Source organism: Rhinolophus hipposideros (genome assembly GCF_964194185.1).
Source record: "Rhinolophus hipposideros genome assembly, chromosome: 12".
Lineage (NCBI taxonomy): Eukaryota > Metazoa > Chordata > Mammalia > Chiroptera > Rhinolophidae > Rhinolophus > Rhinolophus hipposideros.
This window is the reverse complement of record NC_138058.1, coordinates 4,632,769-4,648,496: the sequence shown is the minus strand read 5'-3', so window position 1 is coordinate 4,648,496 and position 15,728 is coordinate 4,632,769. Positions and strand designations below refer to the sequence as shown.

At 43.8% G+C, this 15,728-nt stretch overlaps 1 protein-coding gene across 2 annotated transcripts in view; it reads left to right on the top strand.

The window, feature by feature from the left end:
- Positions 1-622: 622 nt before the first annotated feature.
- Positions 623-15,728, top strand: part of ST6GAL2 (ST6 beta-galactoside alpha-2,6-sialyltransferase 2) — a 71,187-nt gene continuing 56,081 nt past the window's right edge. Inside the window, exon 1 of one of the 2 annotated variants that reach the window (XM_081069642.1) lies at positions 623-713. The gene's annotated coding sequence lies outside the window, so the exon portion shown is untranslated. Of the gene's footprint in view, positions 714-1,243; positions 1,332-15,728 lie in introns of those variants that run through there. The other variant, XM_081069641.1, reaches the window with a different exon arrangement.

Below are 15,728 nucleotides of genomic sequence, written 5' to 3'. Positions count from 1 at the left end.
CGCCACAGTTTCAAGAACTTGACCGTCCCTCTCGGGGCGAGGAGCGGGCAGGTGGGGGTCTCTAGGGAATTATTTCACTGGACTTGGCCGGAGGCCCTTCCCAAGTGGAAGGTGGCCGGCTCTCAAATCCAATCCCGACCCTCGGGAGCCTCGGAGAAGGTCTCCGGAGCGAGGGCCAGGGGGCAGCGCAGAGCCGGCCAAACGCGAGGAACAAAGGGAGCCTGCGGGCCGGGGAGGATGCTGTGCTCCCCGGTGCCCCAGCCAGCCAGCTCGCGGGCGCTATCTCGCCCGCAGGTCGCCTGGCCTTGGGCGCTGCAGGAGGGTGTGTTCCAACAGGGTACACAAAGACTCACTTCCGCGGGGCCAGGCACCCAGACTCCCCTCCCCGACACCCACAGCTCCTTTATATTCCTGCATCCCTGCCGCCTTCAGCGACCTGCGTGTCCGCTGTGTGCCCGGCGCGGTGCCAGGCGGAGCCCATGTAGGTAACGCTGGGGAAACTGGGGCTGGCTGGGGGCGGCGGCTGGGGAGAGGCATGCCTTTTCAGGCAGCTGCGCCGACCGCACCGCCCCACGCAGCCCAAGTCAGCAATCACTCTGCCAGAAGCAGGGCTCGGCGGCCGCCGGGGAGCGCCCCGCCGTGCACCCCGCCTGGGGCCGGGGGCACAGAGAGCGGCCGGTGCAACTTCCCAGGGCCCGGCGTCCGCCCGCGAGGTGAGTCGAGGCCCCGCGGGGGAGGTCGGAGGCAACGGCGGAGGAAGGGGGGCTCGGGCTGGGCGGAGGGGGCGCGGAGTCGGGGGCGGGGCGCGGCGCAGGCTGCGCACTGGGGCCGGGCGCCTCCCGCGCCTCGCGGCTCCCGACCGCGGTCCCTCCCGCCGTCCGCGCCGCCGGCGCGCTGCCGGGAACAATGAGGCGCGCGGCGCGGAGCCGCCCGAACCCCACGCCGGCCCCCGGGCCGCGCCCCCCGCCGCGCCTGCAGCTGGCGCCCGGCGCCCAGCGGCTTTGACCCTGGCGAGGTGATCCCGCAGGCCTCCCGACGCGGGCAGAGCGCGGGCGCCCCGGGCTCCCGGGGTGGCACGAGGAGGCTGCCCGGCCGCGGCACGGGCGTTCCCGAGCGGCCGCAAGCCCCAAGTTCCGCGGCGCGTCGGGCGCCCCCAGCCCGGGGGCTCCGCTCCAGCGGCGTCCGAGGGCGTGTGGGAGCGCGTGGCGCGCGCGCACGAGCGGCTGCCGGAGAACACATGTGACACGCACGTCCCCGACTTCAGCGCCGCGCGGCTGGGGAGCGCCGAGCCCCGCGGTGTCCGGCGCTCGGAGGCGCGGCGTCCGGAGAAGGTTGGTGCGGGAGGGCGCGGGGGTCGCGAGGGGCGGCGACGGCTTCCTTGGCGCGGCCGCAGCCGGTGCGCTGCCCAGTACCGACTTAGACGAGGAGACCGGACTGTGTGGCAGACACGTTGAAGGTGGTTTCGTGGGGGGAATGGGATTGTTGAGAGAGTGAGCGAACCCGAGGGCTTGCGCTTTGAGCAGAGGTGGACAGGATCGTGCCTCTGTGGTTTAGTTACGGTGATCTTTTATTGTATTTTACTTTGGCTCTGGAGACATGTTTAATTGTCTTTCTCGACCCCATCCCCATGCAAAACTGCACTTCGTAAAGCTCAAAGTGTGTGCTGTTGATTTCTAGTTTTCTGTGCAGAAGGGACCTTAGGATCCTAAATACCGGGTGTGAAGTCTTATGCACTTGCACGGGGAGAACTGCTTTTGAGCTGTTTTACTTTCCACCGTGTACAGAGAGGGTGTTTGATGCATTCTTTGGACACGGAACGCGGCATCCATCGCGTTCGGATGTGACGATGCTGGGGCACCGAGAGAAGTTAAACTCGCGGCTCACACCAGGTGGTGCCTTCCAGAGCCATCAGCACAGCTCTGTCTGGAGAAGCCGTGCTTTCCAGGAATTTAAATGAGACTTTTGTGATCGCCTTCCAGGTCTCTCCTCCTAGTACCCTATTCGTTTGGTCAGGCCCAACTTTCAAAGCTGTTTTATAACCCCAGAAGCACTGTGGGAGAAAAGTAGTGCGTGGCTGGATATTTGTGAACCGATTTTTACTGGTCATGCTGAAAATTGGGAGAGAGGTATACCATATTTCGTCGAAATCTTTGTTTTTCCGTGACGTTGGCGTTCCCATCGCGAAGAGGCTCGCAGATCCTCAGCGCCCCGGACTCTCTGCTGGCGTGAGGATATCGTTGGAGGACTTGCAACATATTTTGTGTTTAAGTACTTTCTGCAGTTTAAAAGAGCCTCATGCGAGTTACTTGATATTTTAATTTTTTTGAAATTTTGCCATTTTGAAGTAAAATTTGTGACTAATGGAGAATTTCAATAAACTGAAATACTGTATGTCGTCTTGTTGCAAATTTAGGGTTAACATTTCTTTTAAAAGAAAAAGGATGTGTGGCCTTGAACCTGTTTTAACCAACTCTCCTTCCCCCATTATGTTCTGAAACCAATAACCAAAATGTTCACAGCACTTGACGGTTTGCATTTCCTACCAATGCATTAGAAAAACTGTTGACAATGGAGCATGGATATTATGCAGAGAAAATCCTAAAATAATAGGTGGATTGCTTTGAATTTTACAGGTGGGTTAAAAAATGGCACTTAAATATGTAGGAATCCTTGATTCAGTTTTCACTGTGATTGATAAAAATTGTAGCATTTTACCTTTTTGCTTGGTACAGTCGAGCTACTGCAGTTTTGAGTTCAGCCTTTTGTAAAGATTGTGATATGAGCCTCAGCTCTTAGTGGAGTTTTGAGCCCCACAGTTCAGAGAGCAGGTGTAGACTGTGGGAGAGTTCAGAAGAAGACCACCGCCTTTGGGGAGTGTATGTGGTGCACAGGATCTAGGAAGTAATAATAAAGGAATGAGGATATTTAGACTGGAGGATTCAAGGCTGAGATAATTTAATATTTGAAATATGTGAATGGTTTATTATGCAGAGCAAAGCAATCATCTATGGGTTCTGATGAGGATAATTAAGAGGGAAAGACTTTCCTATGGGGTGAAGACTTAAGTTGGATTTGTGGCCAGCCAAGGGGGAGATTGGTTAAATGTAGAAGTGGTTGCTGAGAAATTCCTGTAGATACTTGTCTCTGTTTTTTTGTTTTTGTTTTGTTTTGTTGTTTTTTTCCCTGAAGTTCTCTTCTTTCTGAGATGATTTAAGTGTGTGAGTCTCTGATTTATCACTTACAATACCTGATATTGTATACTCTAGGCCTGTAATTTATCCAAGTATTTCTCAAGTGCTTAAGTCTTCTCTAAAATGACAAACATTCCTAGGCTTCTACAGCTTCTGCTTAGGTAAATAAATGATGGATTTCTTTCCAAAATCTTGGAGCTCTGTGTCCTTTGAGAAACGTTTAATTAATTTGCAGACACGGATTCATTCTTGATATTTTTGGATAAAAATATGCATGATCATGTAGTCTTTTAAAAAATATGCATCTTCTCTTTAAGTATGCTTGATTTCCCTCTTCTGTTATATGATCTTCAATTTACCTGTTTAAATTAAATGAAGTACTTTATTCGACTTGCTTAAATGTCTAAGTGAAAGATAGTGTTCTCAGAGTAGTTTTGAGTTTTTAAGCCCTGAGCGCTCCTCCTTAAAAAAGAGCTGTGGGATTAAATTCACAACTGACTGTAAGAGAAATAATTACATAGAGTCAGATACTAATTTTGGAATCAGGAAAGTGCAGGTGTACATTTACAAAGAAATTTTCAGTGTTCTTAACAGATTGATGCCAAGCCCAAGGAGTGTGCTGTAAATGACTGGTTCCCCTTAGTGGATAAACATCAGACTTTCAATTTAATGAAAACCCTCCTTCCTATTTTTGAGAGGTTTATCTGTAAACATTATTAAGTACACAGGGCCCAGGCAGAAGCATCAGAGCAACATGGACTTATGCCCCTTATCAAATGTCATCCTGATGTGAAATTTCAAGCCTCTCCACCCCAGAACTGATGGGGAACAGTTGCAATTCACAATGCTTGGAACCCACCTGGCCTGTGGGCAGAATGGCAGCTATGCCTTTAAAGGGTATGAGGTGGGAAATGGGCAGTCAGTCGTAAACTTTGCAGAAGCTGGTTGTTTAGTCCTAGTATCTTCAGTCCTAGACATGCCACTGGGCGAAAGCTAGGGCTCAGCAGCTGCCCACTTGCTGTCTTCACTTGGCCCCCTGCAGGTTTTGGGCTGTCCCACAGCACCGAGTGCCTCCTGTTTTGTGGACAGAAATGACACCAGTGAAATACTGCTCTTGGGAAGTTTTGTCTGCACAGACTGTCCCATGCCCCCTCCTGGTTTCTGCTGCCCTCTATGGTCTCCTCTAGGAAAGAATTCTGAATTCAAGGCAAACAGTGGCTCTATCAAGCTAGATGGATGTGAGGGCTGGGTTTGCAATTATGCACTGGACCTTTTCAGACAGCAGAGTGTCAAGGAAGGCTCTTGGTGGCGCCTCAGACCTGAGCCCCAGGGAGTGCTACCCTTGCAGGAACCAGTGCTGGAAGAAGTATGGGCCTCCCCAGAGCTCAGTTTTTAGGGCTGTAAAATGTAGACTCTTAGATTTAATCCCCTGCGTAGTGTCTGGTATGCTGGCATTCCACGAAATTGATAATTATATATTCTGGCATACTGAAAAGCTAATTCCAATGCATGAAAGAGAATTAACCTCTAGTTAATATGCTGGACATCCTTCAAATACCATATAGCGCAGGGAGGAGTAGTCATTCAAAGACTAATAACAGTGACTGATTGCTCCACGCAGTTCATCAAAGTACATCTTAGCCACAACCCTGGAACATATTATTAGCGTCTTCATTTTATAAGTGAGGAGACTCAGTCTCAGAAAGGTGAAGCACCTTCCTCAAAGTCCTACAGTAAGAAAGTGGCAGAACCTGGGTTTGTGTGTCTCCAAAGTCCATGCTGTTAGACTGAGATCCGACTGTGCAGAGGAAGGGGAATGACCCCTTACGTGGTCACTGTATCAGGGCCAGAGAACAACTGTGACTGTGAGCTTTCACTTGTTCAAACCACAGCCCAGCTTGCTGGACCAGGACGATCGTACTGGATGGAAGAGGGTGGCAGAGGATCCAGGTGGGCATAAAGCCCATGCATTTAATGGCAGCAGAAAGAGGCTTGAGCTGCAACCTACAAATGGCCCTGAAATTTGGAATGTCCAGAATGAAATTCACACTCATATGCAGGGTATCAGAGCAAGTGAAATTTCCATGGAAAATTTTAAGCTGAGATTTGAGAAAATTATCCTTATGCTTTGAGGTACTGGGTTGGTGAGGAGAGCAAGCTTAGAAACTAGTCTCTTGGGACATTTAGAAATACATTGGCTAAATAATTAGAGAATACACTGTAAAGAAAAATCCTGCAATATCTTCATGATAGCTTTTGTTTTCAGAAGTTTATAATTCACACATTAAGTTCCACTCTGGGCTGCTTCTGGTGTTTGAGCCTGAGAGGAAAATACTTTATTAAATTTAAAACAATTGGTTTTCTATGTTCAAATTATACAAATTTTTCAAGTAAAGGTACTTGCATGTTGGTGATTATTGTGGTTTCTAAATTACTTAGCTTTAAATTAAATTTGGAAAGGGTAAGTATCTTAGATAATCCAATAACTTTCCTTATTCAGAACTAAATTTGAAAAGTAGCTTCCTTGAAAGTGTAGCTATGACTTTTCTGAAATATAAGTATATTATATGCTAAAAACCTCTGACCACAAACGGATAGAAAAAAGTACAATTAATATCGGATTTGTTTTCTAAATGATAGTTAACCCACTTACTATATGGAACTATAGATGCATGATTAAATTAATGAATTTGTTTTTATGGTTAGAAGAAGGATCTTGTGTGTAAATTATATTTTTAAATTGGGGAAACTATATCTCATAAGAAACCCCAATATGAAAAAGAGGACTGTTTTAAAAAAGAACATGTGTTTCTCTCTCTCTCTCTCTCTCTCATACACACACACACACACACACACACACACACACAATCAAAAATACAGGAGGAATATGTCCCTGCATTAATATATTTTTACATTAACGATTAGGAGTAAGCTCTTGAATTAGGACACTTAAGCATTAATTGGGAATCCCAGCTATTTTGTAATAAAATCGGGACTGACCTGACTGAGAGAAGAACATTCTTTTTCCTGTACTATGTCTGAGAGAACTGCATGTTTCAAATTACATGTGGCTTGTTGGAAGATATCAAAAATATTTCAGGTTTAAACTCTACTCTTAATGTAATATAAATAGCATACATATGGAAAAGCACTTTTATTTATGTATATGTAAGTGTGTGTATTTATAAATGTCCTGTATGACAATAGCATCTTCAGGGTACCTTTGGTGGTTTGCAGAATGACTGAGTCCCGTATTAGTTAGTAGCTGGAATTAAAAGAGATTGAGTCTTACCTGTTTCAGGTCAGCCTAAAGTTGGACAAATAGTGCGGGTGACAACCTTTGTGATGGAGAACAGATTAGTATTTGAAGTTGCCTTGAATTGTGTCCTCTAATCACTTTAGACTTTAGATAAAAGAATTAAGACAATAAGCTCCAGAGTTTTATTTTTTTTTAAAGCACTATACCCTCTAATTTCCAAGGTAATTTTTTGAGCAATTTATGAATAAATGGGAAGCTGACATGTGCAATGTAGTTTACTTTATTAATGATATTAATATATATGTGTATATGTGTATATAATGTTTATGTAGGTATATAGTTTCCATGCTTCAAAGGGCAGCTTTCCCCCTTTGAGTCACAGTGTAGTGATAAACTATATTCCTCCTCCTTATGTTCAAAATTAGTAGCTGGGAGAATTGAACTAATTAAGTAATTGGCCTGACTCAATACTTGGTATTTTATAATAACATTCAGAGATGCCATTAAATAGATTACATCATTAACTATTTGAGGTGGGAGAGTTTTAGAAATTGACTCGCTAGTAATAGGAAAATGTCTATAATGTGTGGCTTTAATACAATGTGATTGCTTTTGTAAGGTAAGCCCGAACAGTTTTATATTTGCTTCACTCTGCACTTTCCACCACATAATTAAAGCATATCATTACTGTATTATAGTCACACCCCAGTAATACCCCACATACCACTGTTTGATACATACCCAGAAAGAACAGAATTAATTTTTTGGTTTGTGTTTTTTTTTTCAATATTTTCATAACTGGTAAACATAGTATTAGATGTAAAAACCAGAAGTGGGTAAAGAAAAGCTTTAGATTGTCTTAAATAATATGCCTTGTTAGGGGTAGTCAGCAGAATCTTAGACCAAGAAAACTTTGTTGTTCCTGGGTATGTGTAACCCAGTTATAATATGGAACTCTGTGAGTATAATCAAAGCATGCTATCTATGCATGTCTTACTGGCAAAACTGAACTCACCTTACCCCATATCTCCTCCCCAGGGGCGACCCTGCCAGTTCATTGCCCAAATTAAATCTATCTTAAACTTATCACACCATGTGGAAGATAAGAGGTGAGTTTATAGTGTAGAAATACATAAAGTCATCTGCATAATGGCAGCACATTTGGTTCGGGAATTACTGGGTCACACTAAATGCTCCCTGTGATCCTGTAGCAAGCAGCAGGAGGGGCTGTCGCTAGGTCCGTATACCACCAGACCCTAGCAGCTTGAGAGGACGACCATTCCTTAGAATTCATTCCTTGCTGAACTAAAATGCATACTTAGGTTGACTAATTAGCTTTCCAGGGTACATGTTTTCTGTGAACCCCACCTACTCTTTTCTCTGAAGTGAAAATTCAAGTCATGTATGTGAGAAAGGTCGCCATGGAACGGGGTTACAGGAGGGAGGTCATGTGTTTTTGTTTGTTTGCTTCATATTGTTTTTGACATTGTGGGTAGAAAATGGAATGATGATGTCACTCAGTATGTAAGCATTCCCTTTTTTATCCTGTGTAGTCGGTTAGCACATTTTTTTTTTCAGAGATAAGGTAAAATCCCCTGGAATGTGAGTTCACGTGTGTACTCCAAAATGGCATTGCCTTCAGTTGGTACTGACAGTTCAAAGGGTAGAGAAAAAGAAAACTGACTGAGTCATGGACTCCACTGCTTCTGTTGGTCGAGTGAGAGATAAATGTTAAAGTTCACCAAAGAAACTCACACCACAGCATTTGTTGAACTCTGGGTACTTGGAAGCGGGACATCATGCGGTAAAATAGACCTGGAGCATGGTTTTGTTTTCAACTTTTTTTTTTTTTTAATTCACAGGACTGTAGTTACTTTCATGTGACATTATTCGTGTCGGCTACATGTATGCTCACGTATTGGATTTCATCAACCACAAATACAAAAGACAGAGGTGGAACAATGCCCCGAAACCATGTTCTGGGACCTCAGAAGGATACAAAGAAACAAGCTTAGCTATGCCTAGCTTGCACAGCAAATAGGCCATCAGAGGATTTACTAAATCATCCAGACTTGGTACACTAGTCAGGAAGAACTGACCTGCCTCTTTTCCTGCTAGTCCTCAAACCAGAAATGGATGATGTCCAAGGAAATTTGGGAGGAGAAAAAAGGTGCATAGAAACATGCCATCCTTACTTCCCCCCACCCCAGCCATCCCTTGTTTTTTTTTTCCTCCAGAGAGCTCAGAATTTTTATTTTCTTTTCCGTTCTCTCTAAATATGTCTGTTATCAGTCACGTGCTTCTTGTGTCCATGTACGTAAGGAAGAAGCATTGTCACTCTTTCCAAACTTGAGTTTTACTGTGGTTTTGGGCAACTACGTTAGCTGTCTTGTTTTCTTCAACTATGAGGCTTGACAGTTAAGTTTGCGAACTTGTTGCAATGATGTTGCTAATTTTTCTTTATATCAGAGGGATTATTCATTATGAATTTGTACCAACTAGGCAAACAATTAACCAAGTTTACTATTTGGAAGTGCTGAAAAGGCTGTGTGAAAAAATCAGGTGACCTAAACTTTTGCCAACAGTTCATGGCTCTTGCATCACGACACCGCACCAGCTCACAGGGCACTGTCTGTGAGGGAGTTTTTGGCCAGTAAACAAAAAACTGTATTGGAACACCCTCCCTACTCACCTGATCTGGCCCCCAGCGACTTCTTTCTTTACCCAAAGATAAAGGAAATATTGAAAGGAAGACATTTTGATGACATTCAGGACATCAAGGGTAATACGAAGACAGCCCTGATGGCCATTCCAGAAAAAGAGTTCCAAAATTGCTTTGAAAGAAGGACTAGGCACTTGCCTCAGTGCATAGCTTGAACCCAAGGGGAGTTCTTCAAAGGTGACCATAGTGATATTCAGCAATGAGGTGTGTAGCACTTTTTCTAGGGTGAGTTTGCGAACTTAATTGTCAGACCGCATATATTCCTAGACCAGAAAAGTTAATTAGTAAATCCTTTGCTCATGACAACTGTGCACAGCTCATAAATGTAAAGATAAATTTTCATGAACTGAATATACCTGTGTAACCAGGTAGATCAAGAAACAAATATACCAGCATCTCAGAAGCCTCTTCTGGTCACTGTTCCCCAAAAGGCACCTATGATTTCCAACAGCATAGTTTTGTGTCACCTGCTTACATTCAAGTTTAAATAAAATATTCTTTCAATAATTTAGTATCTTTTTCTAGAGCTAAGGCAAAGTTAACCAGGTATGAAATATAGGTTATGCTATTAAAGTAGAGAAGTTTTGTATTAATTCATCATTGAAACTACCATGCTGTGTGAAGTGTACATTATGCTCTAAATCTTGAAGACATATTTTAAAAGCTGAATATACAACATTTATATGAAAAAAACACTGTAAAAATGAAATTTAACTAATGGAATTTGTTTTCATTTGGCCACTTCTAGCCTCTGCACTATGAATTCAGAATACTTGAACATTGCAAGTGGACACTGATATACGGATAATTCTATGAGATATTTTATATAATACGCATACAGTTAGACTCTTAGGAGATGTTTTTAAGAAACTAGCTCATAAAAAAATCAGCAGGACATTAAAGATTAAAGTCTTAAGTTCTTTGGAGTTTTTATCCTCGTAGAGAAATTCTATATTGCTATTTGGAAATAATAAAAATCTAAAACTGAAAAATCTGAAAACTCATTCCAGGCTGTCAGTTGCCTGGCCTGTACTTGGAGTACACTCACTGACTTTGAGAGAGGTTTCCACTATACCAAAAACTAAAGTTCAAAAGGATATGAAGAAAAGCTAGAATGATATTTAAAATCTAACAGAAAGGAAGACAATAAGAAATGAAAATGTGATTTTAAAAAGAACAGAGAGATTGCTTACTAAAGATCCGATGTACGCAGATTACATCGTATAAATTCAGGGTTTTGCTAACGCCTGGGAGATTGGCTTAAACCCAAAGCCAATGGCCGCAGTTGGTATGGAGCTGCGTACCTGGCAGCAAAAGTTCACACACAGCATTAAGAGTTTCATGATTCAATCCCTGTCTCCTGACAAGGAAGCAGCATCTCTTACCTGCTTGTGGAAATGCTGGCTTTTCTACAAATGCCCTTGGTGTGTGCTATTTAAGTGGCTTGGAAATGTGTGATCATGCTTCAGTGCCTGTCCAGAGTCTCTTTCCTGATGGAGACAGTGACATTTACAGTTTCTGGAGGGCAAAGTGTTTCTTGGGCTTTAGCTGCTAAGGTTTATCATCTTATTTACAGAGAAGAATGGAGGGAAGCCCTGCACTATTACTAGCCAAAAAGGCATTTTATATGAGAAATTCATTTTATAAGAGGTCTCCATCCACTCTTGCTCACCTCCTGCACCCCCTCCCATTCTCCATATTGGCAGAGGATCATCTTCCCAAACCCTAAGCTTGATCATCTGACATTCTCCTCTTGGATGCTCTGGTTGCCCTCCATTGCTTACAAGACGCAGGCTGGAATTTTTAGAATTTCATGAGCTTCCTCACTGGGCCCCAGTTTTATTGTCTCCACTTTCCCACTTGCAGGCTCTCCACTTACCATATTAGGCTGAATGGAAGAATGAATCTGGTTCTTTCTCCCTCGGTCAGCAAGCCTTCCATCACACACGTGTACACATGCACACACACACACACAATGAGTTAATGGTCTCCTGTGCTCAGCATCATCTCTCCGTTGTTGCACTTACTACTCTGTATTATAATTGTTTACTTCGCTCACATCCCTGCTTAACAAGGGTCCTTGCATGCAGCCCGAACACCCTGTGTCTCAGCTGCTGAGCTTATCTAGAGGTACTGTGCTTCTAGATGCTTGATGAGTGTTTGCTGAATGAATGAAGCTAAGAATCCTATTAGATTAAATGACTATGTTCACTCCCCAACATGATTTCTACTACTAAAAGGGAGAGGGAGGATCTTTTCCACCTTTTTTGTCAGGGTGAATCTCCATGAGTGCAGCTCCCCCAATTCTAGCTATACATTTATAAACAGCGTTCAGAAGACCAGGGACTGTGGACCAGGAGAACAATTCTGTACCTGCATTATCTTTAGAATTGTAGTTAATCACTTGGGAGAGACACATTTACAGCAGGTCCTCAAAAACCCTCATGTCGTTCAACATGGATTTGCTATAATGTTGAGGAGATGCCGTCTGAACTTAACTCTTGTTTATGTATCAATTCGCCTGTGGTAAAATAGGCTGAATAGTTTAAGTTTGGCTTACTCACACTGCTAGTACAGAAAGTCTTCACTTAATGTTGTCGATAGGTTCCGTGACTTTAAGCTTGAAGTCACAGAACTTATCAAAACAAAATTAAACCATTCAGCCTTTTCACTTTTATGCTACTTGTAATTCTCACAGAGAAAACCTGAAATTCACATTTCTTTCGATAATTATTACAGATGTGGTCGGGAATCTTTGTTCCTGTCTTGAACAAAGCATTCAGAAGTGAGGGACACAGGTATTTGGTTAAGTAATTAGTAAATAAATTAGGTAGGACCTGTCCAGGGGGATTTTATAAAAGCACATCATCTGGGATTTGTAAATGTATCAAATTCTTACAGAGCTACATACATTTTCAGTGCCCGGTGTGATCACAAAGGCCGCTCCACAGCAAAGGGGCCCAGCAGCACTTCGTTGTGCTGTACTTTTTTCTACCTGCCCAAGAATCATCTGTGAATACCATAGATATTAAAATTTGGAAAGGTCCAGAGAAGGTATATATGGCAAGGTCTTGACCCTGAGTTCAATCCAGCCAGGTGTAGGTGGGGAAACTAACATACACATGGGGAAGAAGCTGTGCTGTGCTCATAGTGTGTGTCTGATGTGTGGCCATGACCTCATTCTGCCAATGCTCCCTGCAGGAGACAGCGCCAGGGCTGAGGTGCGCCTTCCAAGGACAGAGGGTCAGCGTGTCCTTGGGGTCATTAGAATTTATGAGGAACTTTGTGTATTTTCAAAGTATCTTCCTGGACTCCCATCCTCTTGAGGCCTGAGCACTTGGTATTTCTCTCCCCACAATCTGAAAGAGGGTTGTTTTAAATTTTGTACTTCCCTAAAGGGTCAAATTAGAGATGGGGCATGCCTAGCATGTGTCAGTTAGTTAAAGGGACATTTTCGCTTACTCTGAACCGATGGTAGAATTAAAATGAAAGAAAACGTTACCAGTGGTTGACCTTAGGAACCTTTAGTGATTCTCAGTGGCAAATGGAACACTGCAGGAATTTAATGAAAGCACGCAGAGTTCAGATATATATACATGGAGCATTTAAAAAAACGATTTCATTGCTCCGTTTACATATGCATAAGATACCAGGGACAGCTTTGGAGTCAAGAGAGTACCTATGTGTGGATTTCTTCTCACCTGTGGAAATAAGTGAAATCACTTCCATAATCAACATAAGTAGATTTTAATGACTTCATGTGTGTTGGCTATTAGCAGTTGTCTGGCACTCTGACAAGTCTTCTGTCTGGTCACCCACCCTCTACCCCGGTTACAGGTACTCTCCACTCAGCACAGACTCCGATCTGCCCCTGGATTCACACACCAGGCAAAGGAAACATCTTTAAGTAAGAAGATCCGGTCCTCTGTGAGAAGTCTATCTTGGGTCCCAGGGCATCAGGCTGTTGCTAATACTTAAAGTAATATATTACATTTTGAAAATCTGCAAAAATTATTTCATTTTTCTTAATGACCTTACATCTCTGCATGTCCCCAAGCCCTTTTAATTTTCCTTATGAGTCCTGCTATGCCAGCTTAATTAGGTTTACATTGTCGGTTGGTTTTTCTGCACTTTTTAATTATTCTGTCCCAGACAAGGTTTTCAATAACTGGACGTGGTTAGAAAATTCTCTTACTGTTTTGGAATTCTGGTGCCAGCCAGGAAGGCCTAACCCTGTGATAAAACCAACCCACCAACTTATGTTATGAGTTCAGGAAACTCCTAACCACTAGATGTGGGAATGGATACTCAGCTGGATCCCAAGCTTTCGGGAGGGTGGGAAACTTGGCCTGGGCCTAGGTAATGGTGTTTTGGTGTTTTGCTCGTTTATTTCTTTGGTTTTCTTTTCTTTGCCTGCGTTAAACGCCTTGAAGGCTTACTCTCAGGCCCTGAGCCTCAAAGTCAACAGAATTCTGTGGCTTCCTAGAAACTGGTCTTAAATCGTATGGATCTAACAAGAAGTTCTGCATTTACCTTGTTTACAGTTCATAAATATCTGAAGTAATTGGAGATTTTAACTTTTCAGGCCCTCTTTGTGAATTACTATTAAACATTCCGTTTGAACACCAAAATAGTTGTCTTTATTCTTTTTAGAAAGACAAGCCTTCTCTTGGTGCCCCTGGGAAGGCACCAGGGGCACCTTCCCAAGCATCCTACCTGAGTCATACTCATATACATAATGCCTTCAGCTCTCTCATGTGCAAATGAAATGTGGGGAAGATCTCACTGTGTGGTGATTGGAAACATTCCTTGTCCAAACCGTGGCTGAGTGCAGTGATACCAGGTGATTGTCTGTGCAGAGCTGGTTCTCCCTGCCCTTCTGTCATGGGCCATTTTGCAGACAGGTGTTTGAGCAGTCTCCCCAGGCAAGCTCCCTGTTTTGCTGGGCCCACCAGGAAAAGTGCAGCATGGCTCAGGACAGAAGTCTGCCTGAGTATAGTCTTCACAAATAAATAAATGTCAGGAAATCTGTCTCCCAGCCTCAAAGGTCAGGTCTCCTGGCTGAGCCCTCTGCTCAGTGCTGCCACATGTCAGAAAGGGGTGGGACGCTGGGATGGGGAGAGCAGGGATCCATCCCCTCAGGGGTCTTGGAGCTTCACCCTCAGCGTCTGATCCCTGCATTGCTGAGTGTACCCCTCAGCATTCAGTCAAGTTAGTGAGAAGGGCTTAAAAGCAAACAAATCCTTTCTTACTTCCCCAGGGTTCTTCAACATTCTGGAAGGTTCTGACTGACAGCTTTCAAGGCCCCACTTCTATCCAGAGAGCCCAGGCAGAAGGCGGGGGCTTCTGCACGTTGTAACCTGTCAGCTTCTCCCCTCCCTGACCTAGAAAACAGAGTGGGGGTCCCTCTGCCCCTCATCTCGGCAGGCATCCTAAGACAGGAACAATTCTCATTGTTTGGGGCTTCTGGAGGGAAAGATGAAATGACGAGATTAATTATGTTTTCTCTTTGCTGGAGGAAACAAGCAAAGGAGCCCAAGTTTGCTTTTTCCCTGGAATGGCTGAGTGGAAGAGATAATGACTCTGTGTCCAAAAGAGGATGACAGAGGTCCCAGGGCCATTCCCCTTGCTCACTGGCTGCACCTGCCTGAAAGGTGCAAATGGCACATTCTAGTATGTCTGGAGCCTGCAGCACTGCTTGTATCTCCTGGAGTACTTGTCTTGTGCTTGTGAATGTTCTGGTTGCCACCCCCAAATGCTCCCCAACCACTACCCCCAAAATTCTTAGGTTTGGGAGCTTATCTAGTTTACCTCTGTGTCCCCAGGGGCTGGCAAATTCCTTCCGTAGATATGTGTTGAATGAAAGAAACTTCTTTCATCATTTGTGGCAACTGAGCAATGGATGGCCACCCATCTACTTTTTATTTTGCTACTAATATTGCAAAATATAATAGCATTCCCTCAACAAATAATGAGTTTAATAGGAAGGTTTTTTTGTTTTTGTTTTTATTGCACTCTCTTATTCATGTGTTTCAGCCATAATTAACATAAGTAGAAGAAGAAACTTATAGAAGAAAGGTGTACATTCTGAGATTAGAAATTTCCTTCCTAAGAAGAGAGACAAAATGGCTTATTACAATTGCCACTTAAGCCTCCAAACTCTACATTGATGCTAGACTGATGACATTTGGTTTATTATATTGGATTCTGTCCTTGCCTTTCTTCAGCTTCTAGTCTCCCATCTCTTTCTCCGGCACATGTCAGTATGTGAGCACTCACGGCAAGGACCCTTGAAGATTAACTGTAGGTTTTCCCGACAGTTGTCTTTGCTTTGGGCCTTGTATATGGATATTTAGTTTATTAGGTCAGGCTCTAAAAATGTATGACCTATGAAAAGTTTATTTTCAGTGTAACTGGGATCAGAATTGGACATTTAATCTGAAATCCGTATGTCCCTGAGTTGCACGATATGTGAAAGCTCTTTGTAAACTGTAGAGGGTGGCCTGAGAAGGGACATGGGGTCTGGAGTCAACAGATTAAGTCTCGAATTCCAGGG